Below are 17,297 nucleotides of genomic sequence, written 5' to 3'. Positions count from 1 at the left end.
ATGGCGAAACGAGCGCAATTGGGTCGGAGAGACCGATGCAGTAGACCGATACACCCATCGTCGAGCTTGGAGGCACTATAGTGTCGTCTTTCACGAGAATCTTGCTCAGTGTCGAGGGACCGTCTTCTGGAGTCAAATGCGAGAAGGGCGAGAGTTCAATTTCGGCGGCAGCACAATGAATGACGGCGTCGTTGCGGGAGAGAAAATCCCATCTCAGGATGACGTCATGAGAGCATGCAGGAATGATGATGAATTGGGCGACATACAGAACGTCCTGAACGACAACGCGAGCTGTGCAGCCGGCTGTAGGATGAATACGATGTGAGCTAGTGGTACGAAAGCACAACCCAAAAATTGACATCACTTTTTAAAGCAAGCGGCAATGGTTTTCGTTCATAACTGATACCGCAGCTCCATTGTCAATAAGAGCAGATGCATGAACACCGTCCACAAGCACGTCAATGACATTAGGTGGGCGGCTCTGAGGGCTTTCGCAATGCGATAGCGTCGCAGTCCTTGCCTATGGGACTGCGACCACTAGTTTTCCCGCTCATGAGCAGCCGCACTTGGCCGCATGGAGGACAGGGAATGACGTTGAAGAGACAGCGATCTTCAAGATGGACCTGGGCGAGACAGAGGTGGCATAGACGGCGGTTTTTCGCGATAAGCGCGGCTGAGTTGGCCAGCAACAGGTAAAGAAATTGGAGCCGGCTGTACGCGAAGACAATAATGGGCCACGTGACCGGCGTAGCCGCACGCAAAGCAGATGGGCCTGTTGTCGGGTGTGCGCCATCTGTTCACCGGGGTAGGTCTCAGACATGTCGCAAGGGCCGGTGGACGGAACGGTGGCTGCATGGTGGACTGAAGCTGAGGCTGAGCGATTACGTCAACATACGTAGCGGGCATACCCGCTGCAAAGGACGGAGGTCGAGCGGCAGCTTTGGCATAGGTCAGAGGAGCGGATGCTGGAACGACTTGGGGTGGCCTGGCGACCACTTGCGCGTAACTCAGGGGCGCAGGAGCCGGAGGCTGTGGGGGGTGGTATGCAGGCATTACCTCAGCTATTTCCTGTTCAATCGCTCAACGGATGGGAGGGAGAAGGGTAGTAGCCGATTGTTGAGCAGCCGGTTGGTGGGCAAAGGGTAGGAGCGAGAACTTACGCGCGATTTCCTCACGGATGAAGGAATTCAGGTCTGCCATCAACGCCACTTGGTCACAACTGGCCTCTAAGCCAGCAAGCGTTGCAGCTCTTTGTGGAGAGCATCGGGTCATCGAACGCTTCCGGCGGAGCTCCTCGTAGCTCTGGCACAGTGTGATTACCTCAGCTACTGTGCCGGGGGTTTTGGCGAGCAGCATCGTGAAGGCATCATCGTCAGTGCCTTTCATGATGTTTGGGATCTTGTCAGACTCATGCATGGTGTGATTATATTTGTTGCATAAGTCCAGGACGTCTTCAATATAGCTGGTGAATGACGCACTAGCCTCCTGAGCACGTTCACGTAAGCACTGCTCGGCTTGCAGCTTGCGAACAGCAGGGCGGCCGAAGACGTTGATGATTGTGGTCTTAAAATCGGACCAGGTGGCAAGATCAGACGCGTGGTTGTTGTACCTCAAACTGGCAACACCCGTAAGGAGAATACCAAGTTGGTCAGCTTGCCGTCCTCGTCCCATTTGTTCGGGACGCTCACGCGCTCGCAAATGGCGAGGCAGTCCTCCACGTCAGTGCCGTCAGCGCCAGTGAAGATGGGTGAATCGCGGATCCTGGGGACACCGGGACAAGGGGGTGGCATGGGAGGAGGCGTTAGCTGAGAGGCGTCGTGGGACATGGTAGATTGCAGGGTACGTGAGCGTAGTTCCAAGGGCGTTGAAGCGGATCGTAGCACTCTCCACCAACTTGTTATGGCGTTTATTAGCCGGCACACAGCGAGTATACACAATGGCGACAGTAACGACCAAGCACGGACTCTCCGCGCGAGTGGCGTTCTTTTTGGGTAGACCCACTAGAAAGCACTTGAGAGTTCGACCCATTTCAGTGTTCGGCGGCTTCTTTACAGGCTGAACGATCAGAAAACAGGTTCTCAACGCGTCTTCCTAATTCGGCTTACACAACAGCCATCTATGACTACACAGAAATATCGACTTCTGAGTTAAATCAGGCTATGGAAAGATTGCCAAATTCAGCACCGGGCCCCGTTGGAATAATAAATACAATGCTAAAAATACTACACAGGGAATATCCAAATGATCTTTTAGGTCTCGTCAATTATTCTCTTGGAAGAGCATGGATCCCTTCTGAATGTAAGATTGCGAAAATTATACCATTGCTTAAGAAACAAGGGGCAGATTGTAATTTCGATAACATACTACCTATAGCCTTAACATCTAATATAGTAAAGCTTAATGAAAAGGTACTTCATGGTCGTATAATTAGGTTTATTATTGAGAAACAAGTGTTGCGTTCTTCCCAAATTGGCTTTAGATCTGGATATTCCATATGGCATGCACATGTACATCTGGAAAGTCGTATTCATATTGCCCGTCACAAAAAGCAGTTTGCGGCTTTAGTAACGTTAGACATATGTAAAGCATACGATGGTGTAGAGTACTCTATCTTGATTAATCAGTTATGGTGTCATAGACTTCCACCCTATATGGTAGCATGGGTGACGGAATGTTTAAGTAGAAGAGAATTCTATTGTTATCAAGGTGGTTTCTTTTCCCGTAAGCACAAGCAAACCCGAGGTGTATCTCAGGGGTCAGTACTTTCCCCCGTATTATTCGACATATTGTTTAGTACCATCTCCCTTCAGCCAGATGGGAAAACGTGTGTTTATGCCGATGACATTGCTTTCTTTGCTATAGCACATGGCTTCCACTTTATTTACACTATCTTGGAAGCATATTTAAATGGAATAGAACAATGGCTGAATTGATGTTGAGCCTAAATAGCAGTAAATGTGCTATTCTCGTTTTTCCTGTCCAAGAACCTGTGCACATATCTATTAATTACAAGCTTCACGATATTCCACAAGTACAATATTTGAAATATCTTGGAGTTACGTATAATGAACATCTCAATTGGCGCCCTCACATTGAATACACCGCGACAAAAGCAGTACGCTCGATGAGCGTATTGCGGAGGTTGAGCAATTGTAAATCAGGTATGAGAAGGAAGGCACTCTTGATGATATATAAAATGTATGTCCAACCTGTGTTGCGTTCTGCGTTCATTTTTCTGGTGCGCCAGCCTACAAGCTTCGGCCACTCGTTCTATTGGAAAGAGAAGCTTTACGGCTCTGCTTGGGACTTCCAAAGTATACTGCAAATACCGTGTTATACCTTAAAGCACGAATACTAACACTATTTTGTCGCTTTAACATTCTTACTGTGCAAACCTTTTTACGACAATATGAAGACCGTTTACCCTGAACAAATTATTTTTATTTGCAATCATGACCTATTCTCCGTGCATTGGCCAAGATTTCACAAACCACAAATAGTATTCGTTCAGTCATTACTTGAGCCTCCAAATGTACAAGTTCGTGATCTGATTCCTTAAACTGAGCAACAAATTTCTCCAGAAATTGTTTACCATAATATCTTCCCAACTCACGCTAAGCTATTACTCAAAGGCATTTTAAATGATTTATTGCAGGCCCATTTAAGTACTCTGCCAACAATTGTCATTATTGCAACGGACGCATCGCAATCAGATGAAAAATCGGGCGTTGGAATATATTGCCCCGTACTTGATTAGTCATTTCACTTCGCTTACCAGATGTTCTTCCTGTCTTTCTGGCTGAATTTGTGGCAATAATGTTAGCTTTGCGAAAGGTAAATACTTCTATTCCAGTCGTAGCAGTCATAACTGATTCATTATCAGTGTGCTCCTCTCTGTGCGCATCCACTCACTCACGCATACTGAAACTTTTCAAATCATTGGCTCCCTGTTATCTCCGAAGTATTCATATAATCTAGACACCAGGGCACAAAGGTTTGTTGTTAAACGAAATAGCTGATTTTCTTGCGAAGGCATCGCTTTCGGAATCCATCATTCCTATTTTCCCTCATTCAGTACAAAATACGGTGGTGCGATTTCGCACACCTAAATTCCGGCAAAATTTATCAGACCCTGCATTGACGGCTTCTCCGGAGTGCAGCCACTTGTTATTTCCCTGGCGCAGTGAACTGTCTAATTCAAGGATGATGGAAGTTGTCATAACATAATTCTGTTGCCGCGTTACTTCCCTCAATTTTTACTTGCATATATGAGGTATATTGATTTCCCCTATGTGAATTTACTGTAATCAAGATAAAACAATCAGTAATTTTTTATTACATTGTCGCCGATTCGATTTATTCAGGCAAATTATACTAGCACAACCTCTTTAAAAACTGGGCTTGCAGTTCTCACAACCTCATCTTCTTTCATTTGGAACCTCTACACTGGGTTTCATCCAAAGGGATGTTTCATTCGCCGTTCAGGAATACATTGCTGTAACTGAACCATTTTCTTGCTAAATTAGAGTCTCACTATGTTTTTCTTTATTTTTTTCTGCAAATTTGCAAATGGCATTTCGAATTAGAATTAAAACACACAAGTTTTTTAGGAATGACGCAATGCTGAAAGCGTCGGGCAAATTCACCTTATAATCAACCAATCCCCTCCTTTGGGTAGGAGCCGTTTGCACAGGAAAACAACAACAACAACAACGACACTTCATATGTACCCATGAACGGCGATAACACGCATGGGAAATTTTAACGCATGAGCGTTCAGAAAAAGCTAATATCGGCTATGTTGACCCAACGAGTGTAGAGAAAAAAAATGTCCGGGTCCCAGCAGGACTCTAGCATTCTGCGTGGGAATATAGTTTTCTACTACAAAGACACGCCAGGTCTCTCGACCGCTTTTCAAGTAGACTGTATTGTTTGTGAAGCAGAAATTGGGGATGTTGTGATGGCTATCCATTTTATAAACTTTACATACGCACTGCTACGAAACAGCCATCAGTTTGTATAACCTAGAGTACAGTTTACATCCTACGATACAGTTTGTATCAACCAACCAAGAAACGGCGCGTAAAGATATTGGGAATTTCAATTTGAGGGCATAAAAAATCAGTGCATCTCTACGAAGTAAATGACGACGAGTGGGTGACGCTATAGTCCCCAAGGTTCATAACGTCTGCGTAGAAGTTGCCGAATAGTATAAAAGACAGATGGGTGGACGTATGCACGGACGGAGGAGCCGATGCATGGACAGGTAAATGGACGCGCTTAAGGGTTGACGAACGGCCAGACGGGTGGCGCGAGTGATTATGTATTGGCCTGTCCTAAGGTTGATCACCCAGAAAGTCAGTTGTTTACATATGTTTTAGTTTATCTTGTGCACAGTTCCAGTTTCAATTTTAATTTGTGGGGCATGATAGACACCATAACTCGTAATGTTTGAAAACGTCAAATGTGGTTGCAGTACTATGGGGGGGGGGGGGCTATCCAATCTTACCAACAGTAAATACGTACTCATATGATAGATCCGCCACGACATGTTAGCGACATTGTAAGTGATGCGTCATCTACTGTAGCTCATTTATGTAGCCGGTGCAGGCCCACCATCCTTAGATCCGCCACGACAAGTTAGCGACATTGTAAGTGATGCGTCATCTACTGTAGCTCATTTATGTAGCCGGTGCAGGCCCACCATCCTCGCTGACACAAGCGCTGCGTATAACCTTACCACTTCTGGTGTTTCTAATACCCATGCTGCTGTTGGCATTGTTACGCAGCAGTAAACATGTGACTGCTTAAAATGTGTCTGGCGTAGAACATTTCTACACATATCTAGCGTCATTTTGTAACGTTTCGCTGAAGAAAAAGTTACAGAAGAGTCATCTTCCCTTCACGTGCTTCGCATAACATTATTCCTAAGGTACGTGGGATATTCCGAATTTTTTCGCGCAAGCATTTTTTACTCGAGCTATGTCAGGCGTCCGTCGGGATCCATCCACCTTCTCCCATAGCAACAGCTGCGGGCACGCGCGTCTCTAGCAACCGGGGTCCCCACCATGTCATGCTTCGGCATCGGTCAGCAGCTGTCAGCAACAACTGCAGGCGCGCGCGCTTATCCTTGCCACTAGCGACCGGAGCTTGTGGAGCAGGACAGCGAAGGAAAGGGTAGGTGCAGTTCCTCGCCACTTGTTCTCCAGCCGTTCACTCTCTCCCTCTCCCCTGCTTCCCTTCTCCCATCCGCTCGGTCCTCACTCTCGACCACTGGCTGGCTGGTCGCCTCTCAAGGCGATGACAGAAGTCGGTGAAGGGACGGCCACAGTACCCTCTTAGAGCAAAAAGTGCATTCACATTTCCTCACGATTCCCGTCGGGGAAGTGGGGGCATTTTAATTAATTTATTTAAAACAAATTATGCAAGGTCCTAAAGAATGCGACAGAAAGCAACATTCCCCAACTTGCTCGTGCTACCTAGCAGCAGAAAGACAATTACACAACGTATAAAGTACGCATGAAAATCAATAGGTACAGATGTTTTCGACAATTGACATTTACGTTTTATAAAAATTAAAGGCAACGAACGATAGATAAAAAATGTTAACGTTATAGAGTTTACTCAGCGCTTGCTAAGCACTACAAAAGTAGAAGCAGATAGAGAATAATGCACATGTAGCTCATGAAGGAAAGAAAAACAACGAGGAACAACCTTATAAAGTGATCGATGGATGATTGATATGTGGGATTTACAATTCCAAATTCACCATATGCGTGTGAGAGACCCATAGTGGAGAGGGCTCCGGAAATTTAGACCACCTGGGGTTCTTTGAGGTGCACCCACATCTGAGCACACAAATCTACAGCTTTTCGGCCTTCATGGGAAATGCAGCTGCCACAGCCGGGTTTCGATTCCGCGACCTGCGGAACCTTAAAAAGTGCGCGAGCCACTTGAAGAGAAGAAACATTTATACAGCACAATATCACCGGTAGTTTAACTTTACCATTTGTCATCATGAATTATCGCTTTGTTGAACTCTTGCTTTAAAATTTCACCCTTAAAGATGTCAGTAGCTACCGCCTAGTAGTGTAGGAGGTTAGCAATTTCGAGCTCCTAATTATTGTTCACCATATTTATTTCAGCTGTGTGGTACGAAACTATTTCTCATATTGTAGCGCATCGATTCACACTGTATTTGTTTTGTAAAAGAGTAAGTCAGTTTGAAATTACCCAAGATTTCAAGGAAAAGTTTAGATGCTTGAAGTTTAACACTGTAAATGTTTTATATTTGCAATGACATCATTTTGTGTTGACCATTCGTCCGAACTTTCTTATTGCTCTTAGTGTGCGGTTTTGAAGTGATGTTAAATTAGGCTTGTGGCGGTTGATGAAACTAGACGACAGTACCAAAATCGGGAAGTATTAGCGGGTTATATTATATGGCAAGCTGGTGACAGCCATCTTGCCGTAAATACTCCTTAGAAGTCACCGTTCCAGTTTAGCACAATAATGAAAATCTACCCTTCGTGCTATGGGCAGCCATTCTTTTATTTTACTATGCACCTAATCGCTGATGGCAACAAAAAAAGGGGGCGGGGTAAAAAATCACACTAGTTATAGGACGTGTACACTCCCACGTTATACGAACTTTCAGACGTTACCCGTGCAGCTAGACTCGCAACAGATTTTCGTCGCCCTGGCATCCCGGCGAATGAAATGTTGATCTGGAATTACTGCAAAAACGCTATCACTGACACACATACAGCGTGCCCGAGGACGCGAGCTTGCTGAGGAGCTAGCGAACAACGTCATGTTTCACCAAGTTGTTTTGCAGCGATGCTGTTTACTTGTATTCGCTCTCTTTTTTTAGACCTCCGTGTACTGTTTTGTTTTATTCATTGTTTCTTTGGTGCGCGCCCAACTGTAGGTGAAAAGGGCTTTTGGTAACTCCAACATCATTAGCCAGGTAATTTTGTCAATCCAAACTTCACTTGAACAATTGTGCGCCTACTAACGTGGTCTTCACCAGGGGGTTGTTTTGGTTGAAGGCTTAAATCGTGGCTTTGTGTGACGACGAGTTTGTCAATATCCGCGGAACCCTCAAAGTCCTCTCCTACAGGATGGCCCTTGCAGCCTCAAGTGGTTGCTATTGGCATAGCCCCACGGCGCGCAAACACACACACACACACACACACACACACACACACACACACACACACACACACACACACACACACACACACACACACACACATATATATATATATATATATATATATATATATATATATACATATATATATATATATATATATATATATATATATATATATATATATATGACGCTATGATGAACGGGCAACGAAGCCTGGCTCGTACGCCATGTTTATTCCGTTCTGACTTCTTCCTTCTCTGCTTCTACAAACCATCCATCCCATCATATGTCACATGATTCCCCCTACCGCCGAAAGAAGGCATGAGTCACAACTTACGAACAAGAAAAAGTAAAAAAGGAGTGGCTTGGAAGTTACCAACGTCAAAATAAAGAGGTAGTTTCACAAATTTTAAAATGCATGTGTTGTCTTCTTTGTCGCTAAGACTTGAGGGAAGAGTGTGGCAGTCCGGTGGTATAAATAAAAGATCTGGCGGGCGAGGCGGATGGTTGCGCCCTGGATAACACAAGAATGCTTTGGACGTGAAGATAGCGGAAATCGCAGCCGGCATTCTTGTGAAGAACAAACGAGGTTCGAACACCTTGCAGAATCGACAGTTTGGATATCGTAGGCATTGAATTCTTCGTCGTGGCACAGGCCGTGCAGGCAGCTTACGTGCGCGTTGATCGAGGTTGATTGGGCGCTGCCTGTGTTTCTGCCGAGTACAAGGGGTGCTTTTGTGGCTTTTGGAGATTTTGCTATGGCGATGTCGCAGATGTTTTGATGGAAAGCATATTCTTGATCTTTGGTGGAGAATGTATCCACCACAATGGGCCTTTTTGCAATGTTCTTTAAGCCTTAAGAGTGCTCTCGATGAAGTTTTGTTTCGTCGTTGACAATGTTGAAGTATACGTTGACGTTGTAGTTTCTTGGTTTTGTCAACTTGCTTGTGGTGTGACGTTGATCGTGCTGCGTCAGGATTCTTAGCGAGTCCTCCGCAGGCTTCTACGATGGTGAGAAATGCTACTGTTTCCGGCGCAAGACAATGTGGCGGGTTTGGCGCACTTGAATTTTTTGTATTTATAAACCATTCATTGTGGGTGGTTGCCTGAAGAGTACTTATGTCATCAGAAGTCGCACCTGCGGTTTTGTTTTCACTATAGGCAGTGAGATTGTATACTGGATTCACGTCGCTTCGATCTTGTGACTGATGAACACTCGACGCTTCTACAGAACACTTTTCTTCACAAGATGCTGATTTTGAATGCTTCTGTTTTTGTGGAACTGCTGAGCTGAATACTTTGAACAAACGAGATTTCTGGGAACATTCGTTGTTTGATTTGGTTTTGTGCAGATGTACTAACTCGTCATGCGTAAATGCTACGACTTTAAGAGGTGCTTCATCAGGTTTATCAGTAATGTTGATGACAGGAGATGGAACTGCTGAGCTGAATACTTTGAATGAATGATGTTTATGTGAACATTCGTTGTCTGGTTCAGTTTCATGCAGATTCACTAAATCGTCATGCGTAAATGCTGTCACGCGTCCTAAGCCGTGTGGGCCATGTGTGTGACACGAAACATCAAGTGATTCGGGTTGTTCATTATACCTGGAGTGTTCCCCGCAGAGGCGCCTGCGCAAGTAGGCGTTTGCTGTGTAGCGACACCACGGACCCGAGCTAACGGGGGAGTTTCTACTCCCTCCCACGCCTAGCCGTGCGTGGCTTTGCCATGTCCGGAGAAAAGGGGATCCTGGGGGTTGAGCCGACGCTGGGTGATTGGACCGTTAAGGCCCCCCGGCAGAGGCAACACACCCCTTTGGCCCCGGCTTCACGTAGACGGCACCCCTGGGCTGACCCACCCAGGGGAAATCGGCAGTCGCGTTTTCCTATCACTCTCTCCCTACATCTTCGTTTCATCTCTTACAATTTATCTGTCCTGTCTTCTACTCTCTTCCGTTTACTTCCAAACTTCCTGGCGGCTAGGTTTAACCCTGTGCAAATGGCCTACCTTGGTCTAGGCGCATTTGGTTATAGTAGCGTTGTACGGCTGGCGTCTGCAGGTTTGAGCATTCGGAAACTTGTAGCGTCCCCTCGTTGGGCTCCGTGGTGGGTGGCCGCCAACGCTTCTGAAGAAAATTAAACTGGCATGCATAGAGCATTTCCCTTATTAAGTGATCGTACCACCTTAAATCGCGTACGCACCGAAGACTTGGGCTTTTTCAACCGATTAAGTGAAAACTTCCCCCATGTTCATGTTATACATAGTGAGTTAAGCAGCAAGCAAGTCAGAACTGTATCTCCCTTTGTAGTAAGTAGCCAGATGTCTCACAGAAACTGTTGGAGCTGGGTAAAAAGTTACCAAAACGACCAGCGGAGACCTCCTCCTTGAAGTCCAAGAAAAAGAACAGTTTGAAAAGCTACAGAGCCTTTCAACTTTTGGTGACACTCCCATCACTGTAACGCCAAACAGATCTATGAACACGACCCGTGGAGTAGTATCTGATGCTGATTTGCTCGGCTTGACTGAAGAGGAACTTCTGGAGGGGTGGAAGAGTCAGAATGTGACCTATGTACGAAGGGTCATCATTAGAAGAGACAACAAGGTAACACCAACAAAACACCTGATACTCCCATTCGCTTCCAGTAATCTGCCAGAAAGTGTTCAAACAGGGTACACGAAGACGTCAATCAGACCTTACATACCTAACCCACGTCGTTGTTTTAAATGCCAGAAGTATGGACACGGCTCACAAAGCTGTCGTGGTCACCAAACTTGTGCACAATGTGTAGTTTCGGGCCACAATTCTGACGATTGCGAAGAACCATCACACTGTGTGAACTGTGGCGGAAATCATGCCGCATACTCACGGTCTTGCTCATTTTAGAAAAAAGAAAAAGAAATAATCACTCTTACAGTCAAAGAAAATATCACATTCAAAAAGCAAGAGGAAGAGTGTCGCCATTTTACGGCACAACATATGCTGACGCGGCGCGTCAGGGGGCAACGCCGCACCAGCCCTCGCCCCCCCTTCGGCCAGCGCAGAGTGAGCCGTCGGCTGTGGCGCCTGCCCCCAAGATGGCAGTAGTTCAGTCTACTCCACCTCCAAGCAAATTGAGGCCGGAGACTCCAGGGTCCTCTGGTCTCAAGGCCTCACCTCACCTGGGGAGGCCTAAAATCCAAACCACATGCTCGCATGTGCGGGCATCCAGTGCCTCTGAGGAGGCAATGGATACAACGGTACCCTTGAAACCGAAAGAGTGGCGCGCCTCTTTGGAACGCGCCAAGAAAAACAAAAAAACCAATAACGGGGCCGGACGACCATCCTGCCACCTGAATTAGCGAGCTCACTCCAACACAGGATACTTTTTGTACACACAGCAGCATCCCTCTTGTTTAAATATGCAGACAGAATTATTACAGTGGAACCTCCAAGGCCTTCTTCGAAACCTCGAAGACTTACAAGAACTCCTCCATGAACACAATCCAAGAGTGCTGTGTGTACAAGAGACACACCTAAAACGAACAAACACAAACTTTTCACGTAACTATGTGATCTTCCGAAAGGATAGAGATGATGCCATGCCACCATCCGGTGGTGTAGCGGTTATAGTTAGTCAAGGTATAGCAAGCACCCAATTACCCTTTAAAACTTTCCTCGAGGCGGTGGCTGTCTGAGCAGTTACTTTAAACAAACTTGTCACTGTCTGCTCTTTGTACATACCTTCGCACCACCGTCTTGAAAAACTTCAATTGCAGTCTTTCATAGACAAACTACCTGAACCTTATCTGGTCCTTGGGGACCTGAACGCACATAATGGCCTGTGGGGTGACTCTCGCTGTGATGCACGAGGTCATCTCATTGAACAATTCCTCATTTCATCAGGTGCTTGTCTGTTGAATAGCAAAGAGGCAACATACTATAACCTTGCCAACAAAACTTACTCTTCCATAGACCTCAGTATCGCATCGCCTTCACTTGTACCATTACTTCAGTGGAAAGTCATAAATAATCCACACGGAAGTGACCATTTTCCTTTAGTTTTGAGTACACCAATAATATATGAATGTCCTCCACATGTTCCCAAATGGCTGGTAAACAAAGCCGACTAGGAACAATTTCAAAAGCTTACTCACCTAAATTGGACTGACATATGCGGATTAGGCATAGATGAAGCTGTGCAGTACATCACGTCCTTTCTTACTGACGCAGCAGCCAAGTGCATTCCACAAACATCTGGACTGCCCGGCAAATGACACGTCCCGTGGTGGAACACTGAGTGTCAGAATGCGCGAAAGGAACAGAACAGGGCATGGAGGTTGCTGCGAAACTCGCCGACAGCAGAAAACCTTGAGAGCTTTAAGAAAATAAAATCTCAAGGCAGGAAAACGCGTCGGCAGGCCAGAAGAGAAAATTGGCACAAGTTTTTATCAGGGATAAATTCATATACACAAAATACCAAGGGTAGCAGGAAGAAAAGTACACTCACTCCCCCTCGTAAACACTCAGGGTGATACCTTGGAAGATCAGGCAAACTTTTGAACACTTTGAACGGGTATCCAGCTCGTCCCACTCTACTGACACTTTCCAAAAATACAGAACAAGAATAGAAAAGCAGAAACTCGAACACAAATCCACTAGATACGAAGCATATAACCAAGCTTTCGGTCTAGCTGAGCTCCGAACATCTCTAAACTCCTGCAGTACTTCTGCCCCAGGTTCTGACCATGTTGTGTATGAAATGTTAAAAAACCTAGCAGCAGAAACACAAAAAACCTTACTTTGTACAATGCTATCTGGTTTTCTGGCACTATCCCTACCTCCAGGAAAGAGGCTATTATTATTCCCATTTTGAAAGAGGGCAAGGACCCTTCTTTAGCTTCAAGTTATAGGCCTATTGCACTTACAAGCTGCCTGTGCAAAGTCTTCGAAAAAATGATAAACTGCCGACTTGTACATATCCTTGAAACAAACAATTTCCTCGACCCCTTTCAGTGCGGGTTTCGAGAAAGTAGATCCACCACAGACAACCTTGTTCGTACCGAGGCACAGATCAGAGACGCCTTCGTCCATAAACAATATTTTCTCTCTGTGTTCCTCGATATCAAAAAGGCTTATGATACAACATGGCGTTTTGGCATATTAAGAGACTTGTCTCACCTGGGTGTGCGCGGTAGAATGCTTTCCATAATCGAGAGTTACTTGTCCAATCGGAAATTCCGTGTCCGTGTGGGCAGTATTCTCTCGCAAACATTTATGCAAGAAACGGGAGTACCGCAAGGTGGTGTACTTAGTTGTACACTTTTTATTATCAAAATGAATTCCTTGCACCTTTCCATCCCCCGCAATATGTTCTATGGTACATATGTCGACGACGTTCAGCTTGGCTACAAGTCATGCAGCTTGGCAATGTGCGAGCGGCAGGTTCCGCTGGGTTTAAACAAGGTCTCCAAATGGGCAGAAAAAAACGGATTTCGACTTAACCCACAAAAAAGCACGTGTGTCTTGTTCTCTCGAAAGAGAGGCATGCACTCAGAACCTGACATTCGACTGAATGGGCAACGTCTGTCTGTCAAAGCCAAGCATAAATTCTTAGGCTTAATCTTGGACAAGTTGACCTTCGTACCGCACATCAAGTATTTAAAAACAAAATGTTTAAAAGCCATGAATGTTATAAAAGTGTTGTCACGTACTACTTGGGGTATTGATAGGCAATGCATCATGAATCTGTATCGAAGCCTCATTCGCACCCGCTTAGATTATGGGGCTGTTGTTTATCAGTCTGCAACTCAAAGTGCTTTGAAGATGCTGGACGCCGTGCACCATTTGGGTCCGCCTTTCTACAGGTGCTTTTCGCACCAGCCCTGTAGAAAGCCTTTACGTTGAGTCAAATGAATGGTCGCTTCATCTAAAGAGAACTTATATGTCCTTTGTATATTTTCTTAAGGTGAAAGCAAACAAGATGCACCCCTCATACTCTACTATTAATAATCTGTCGAGTTACATTCTGTTTCAAAACAGGCCTTCGATGAGGCAGCCCTTCTCAGTTCGCCTGAAGGGTCTAGCTGAAAAAAACTAGAGTGTCACTTGAACACAATTTAATGGCTCCTGTAGCATACCTGCCACCATGGCAGTGGCAGACTGTAGACTGCGATGTGTCTTTCCTAGAAGTTACAAAACATGCACCTATTGCCCATATCCGAACATACTTCCTGGAACTTCAACACAAATACACACGTCCTGAGTTCTTTACAGATGCCTCCAAGTCTAACTACTCTGTGTCCTACGCTGCTGTCGGCCCATCCTTTTCGGATGCTGGCCTTCTACATCCAGGCACTAGTATCTTCACAGCGGAAGCTTACGCGATACTTGTGGCAGCTAAACACATCAAACAATTACAAATACAGAAAGCAGTAATTTATACAGACTCCCTCAGTGTGGTAATGGCTCTGCACAGTCTTAAAAAACACAAAAACCCTGTCCTCGTCTCACTTTACTCCATTTTATGCACACTCTACACACTCAACCAACATGTTGTAGTGTGCTGGGTGCCAGGGCACCGTGAGATTCAAGGCAACGTGATGGCGGATCAGCTTGCTGCATCCGTCTACGAAAGCACCGCCACTACACCCATATCAATCCCGGCCCTTGATCTTAAGCCGTCTCTCAAACGAAAGCTCAGGGACTACTGGCAGAGCATGTGGAATAGACACACACAAAACGAACTACACATTATTTAGCGACACCTTGGCCATTGGCCACCACTATCAAAATCACGTCATACACAGGTAACATTAACGAGGCTCAGGATAGGACACACATACACAACACACTCATGTCTTTTGTCCGGTGGCGACCCACCATTGTGTGACAGATGTGGTGAAGCACTAACAGTTCTTCACATTTTAATTCAGTGCAAACAACTAGACACTCTAAGAAAACAGCACTTTCCATTTCCCTACCGACAACTTATACCTTTACACACAGCAATGTTCGTCGGTAGGGAACCGCTTTTTAGTCATCAATCATTGTTAGCGTTTTTAAAAGAAATTCATAGTTTTCATATTATATACCCGGACATTACGTAGCACGACCTCTCCAGAGAGGTTTTCGCTGCGGTGGCTACACAACAAAGCACTTGCCTCACGGCCCTTGGACGCAAGGGTATGAACGAGTGAGGCACTTGTGCTAATGCCATACGTGTCCACCATCATTTTTATCACCAACTTTTGTCGTCTATTCCCACCACAAAAACCTTTCATGGCATAGTCAAGATTTTATTACATGTATGTTTTACCCGCCTTACCGCGAGAAATTTTATGGCTCTTATACAGCCGCTAATCACAACCATTGTCCACACTCCTGGACCCATGAACTGGCGCTCTTTGGCCATCGAATGGCCCTTGCGCCAAAAAACACCATATATCATCATACCTGGAGTGTCATGGTGCCGCAAACACATTGGAAATGACGATTTGATTGCCCGTGAAAAATCCAACCGTAAGTTCAGTTTTTTGGCAAAATGGTCTACATACCTATCGGAATACGGTGGCATTACCTTCTCTGCTGCAACGTGCCAGTCCTTAGTTGGTGTTGTATTGCGTGAAGCGTATTCGGACGAGTCATATGATGGTACAATGGTGGGATATTTACTCTCAAGCCTTGTTTGGGAAATACGCTTACTGCAGGAAGACTTCGCGTAACTGTCATGGTTGAGTTAAAAGCCTTCAGCTGATGAGGTATGGACAGGTGTTCATCGTATACCTTAGAACGGCTTATCATTTCTTCTTTGATCTTTTTCCAAGACTCATCGTTCTCGAAGATGTGGGTGAGGTAAAACTTAAATGCCTCACCTGAGATGTAGTCAGTGAAGTTTATGATCATCTCCCGTTCCGACCAGGGTGCAGCGGCAGCGTGGAGCTCGAAAAGGTTGAACCATTCCTGTGCGGGTCCATCGTCCGCTGATCCGGAGTACTTGGGGATGTCAAGGTCGTCTGATGGTGCTGTCATGATTCTGGTCTTGGTGTAGTGTTGGGATGTACTTTCGTGGTCCACGTTCGGTCACTGCGTCTTGCTGAGATGTTCGAAGATGGTGGCTGGTTGATGAAGTGGCCGCCAGGTCTTCATTCTGTCGACTCGTGTGACGCTATGATGAATGAGCGACGAAGCCTGGCTCATATTCCATGTTTATACCGTTCTGACTTCTTCCTTCTCTGCTTCTACAAACCATCCATCCTATCATATGTCATATATATATATATATATATATATATATATATATATATATATATATATATATATATATATATATATATATATATATATATGGTGGAAGGAGTACGACCAACACAAATGGTTTCACTTCTATAGGTGCTGTCGAGAGATTGTGATTATCATGATACGCTCCATAACTGGCTCACACAATCTCGTCGTCTGCTAGTTGTGTTCACTGGCATTATGGCATCGGTTTTGGCGGAGAAATCCGCCGAGTTTCATCACTATGAAAAAGCTACCGGAAGCCGCTTTTCTTATTCTTAATGAGGCAAACTTGTCTTTCGCAGGAGTAACTTCAGTACTGTTATCTAATCTATCGCGTGTCTCCTTTAATAAAAACGTTCGTAATTATCATAATTTCTACAATTGATGATGTCTTTAGTCTTTTCGGTTATGTTCTGGCGGCCGGTGGTGCATAAAATATTAGATGGGGATTTTCGCAACAGTTTCTTGATGATTATAAATAATCAATATTTATTGAGCCAAACACCCGCTGTAAAAATGCATGTATTGCATACACTCTTCCTTTGTCTCGTTTACTTGCAATAATTCCTATTCAATTACACATTCTGTTATTGACTAAACACTTCGGAGGCGAAACGGAATTCCTGAGGCATGTTAACTCCCTCTAATTATTTTACCTCGTTTTGCACCGATTATGGTACTTCAATATTCACACTCCTGTTGTAAACAAATGAAGTCGAAGCGTAGGAGGCGTGCGCCTCCCTGACTGCCTCTAGCGAGTGTCGTCCGCCGAGCCGGCGGCATGTGTGGGCTGCGTGCCAGCTGGCTCCGGCGCCGCGTAACGAAAACAGAATCTCGTTTGAACACGTCACCGACGTCGAAGCGACGGCTGCGGGAGGGCG

This window comes from Rhipicephalus microplus, chromosome 3 (genome assembly GCF_043290135.1).
Source record: "Rhipicephalus microplus isolate Deutch F79 chromosome 3, USDA_Rmic, whole genome shotgun sequence".
NCBI lineage: Eukaryota > Metazoa > Arthropoda > Arachnida > Ixodida > Ixodidae > Rhipicephalus > Rhipicephalus microplus.
The sequence above is the reverse complement of the archived record's forward strand: the minus strand, read 5'-3'. Positions refer to the sequence as shown.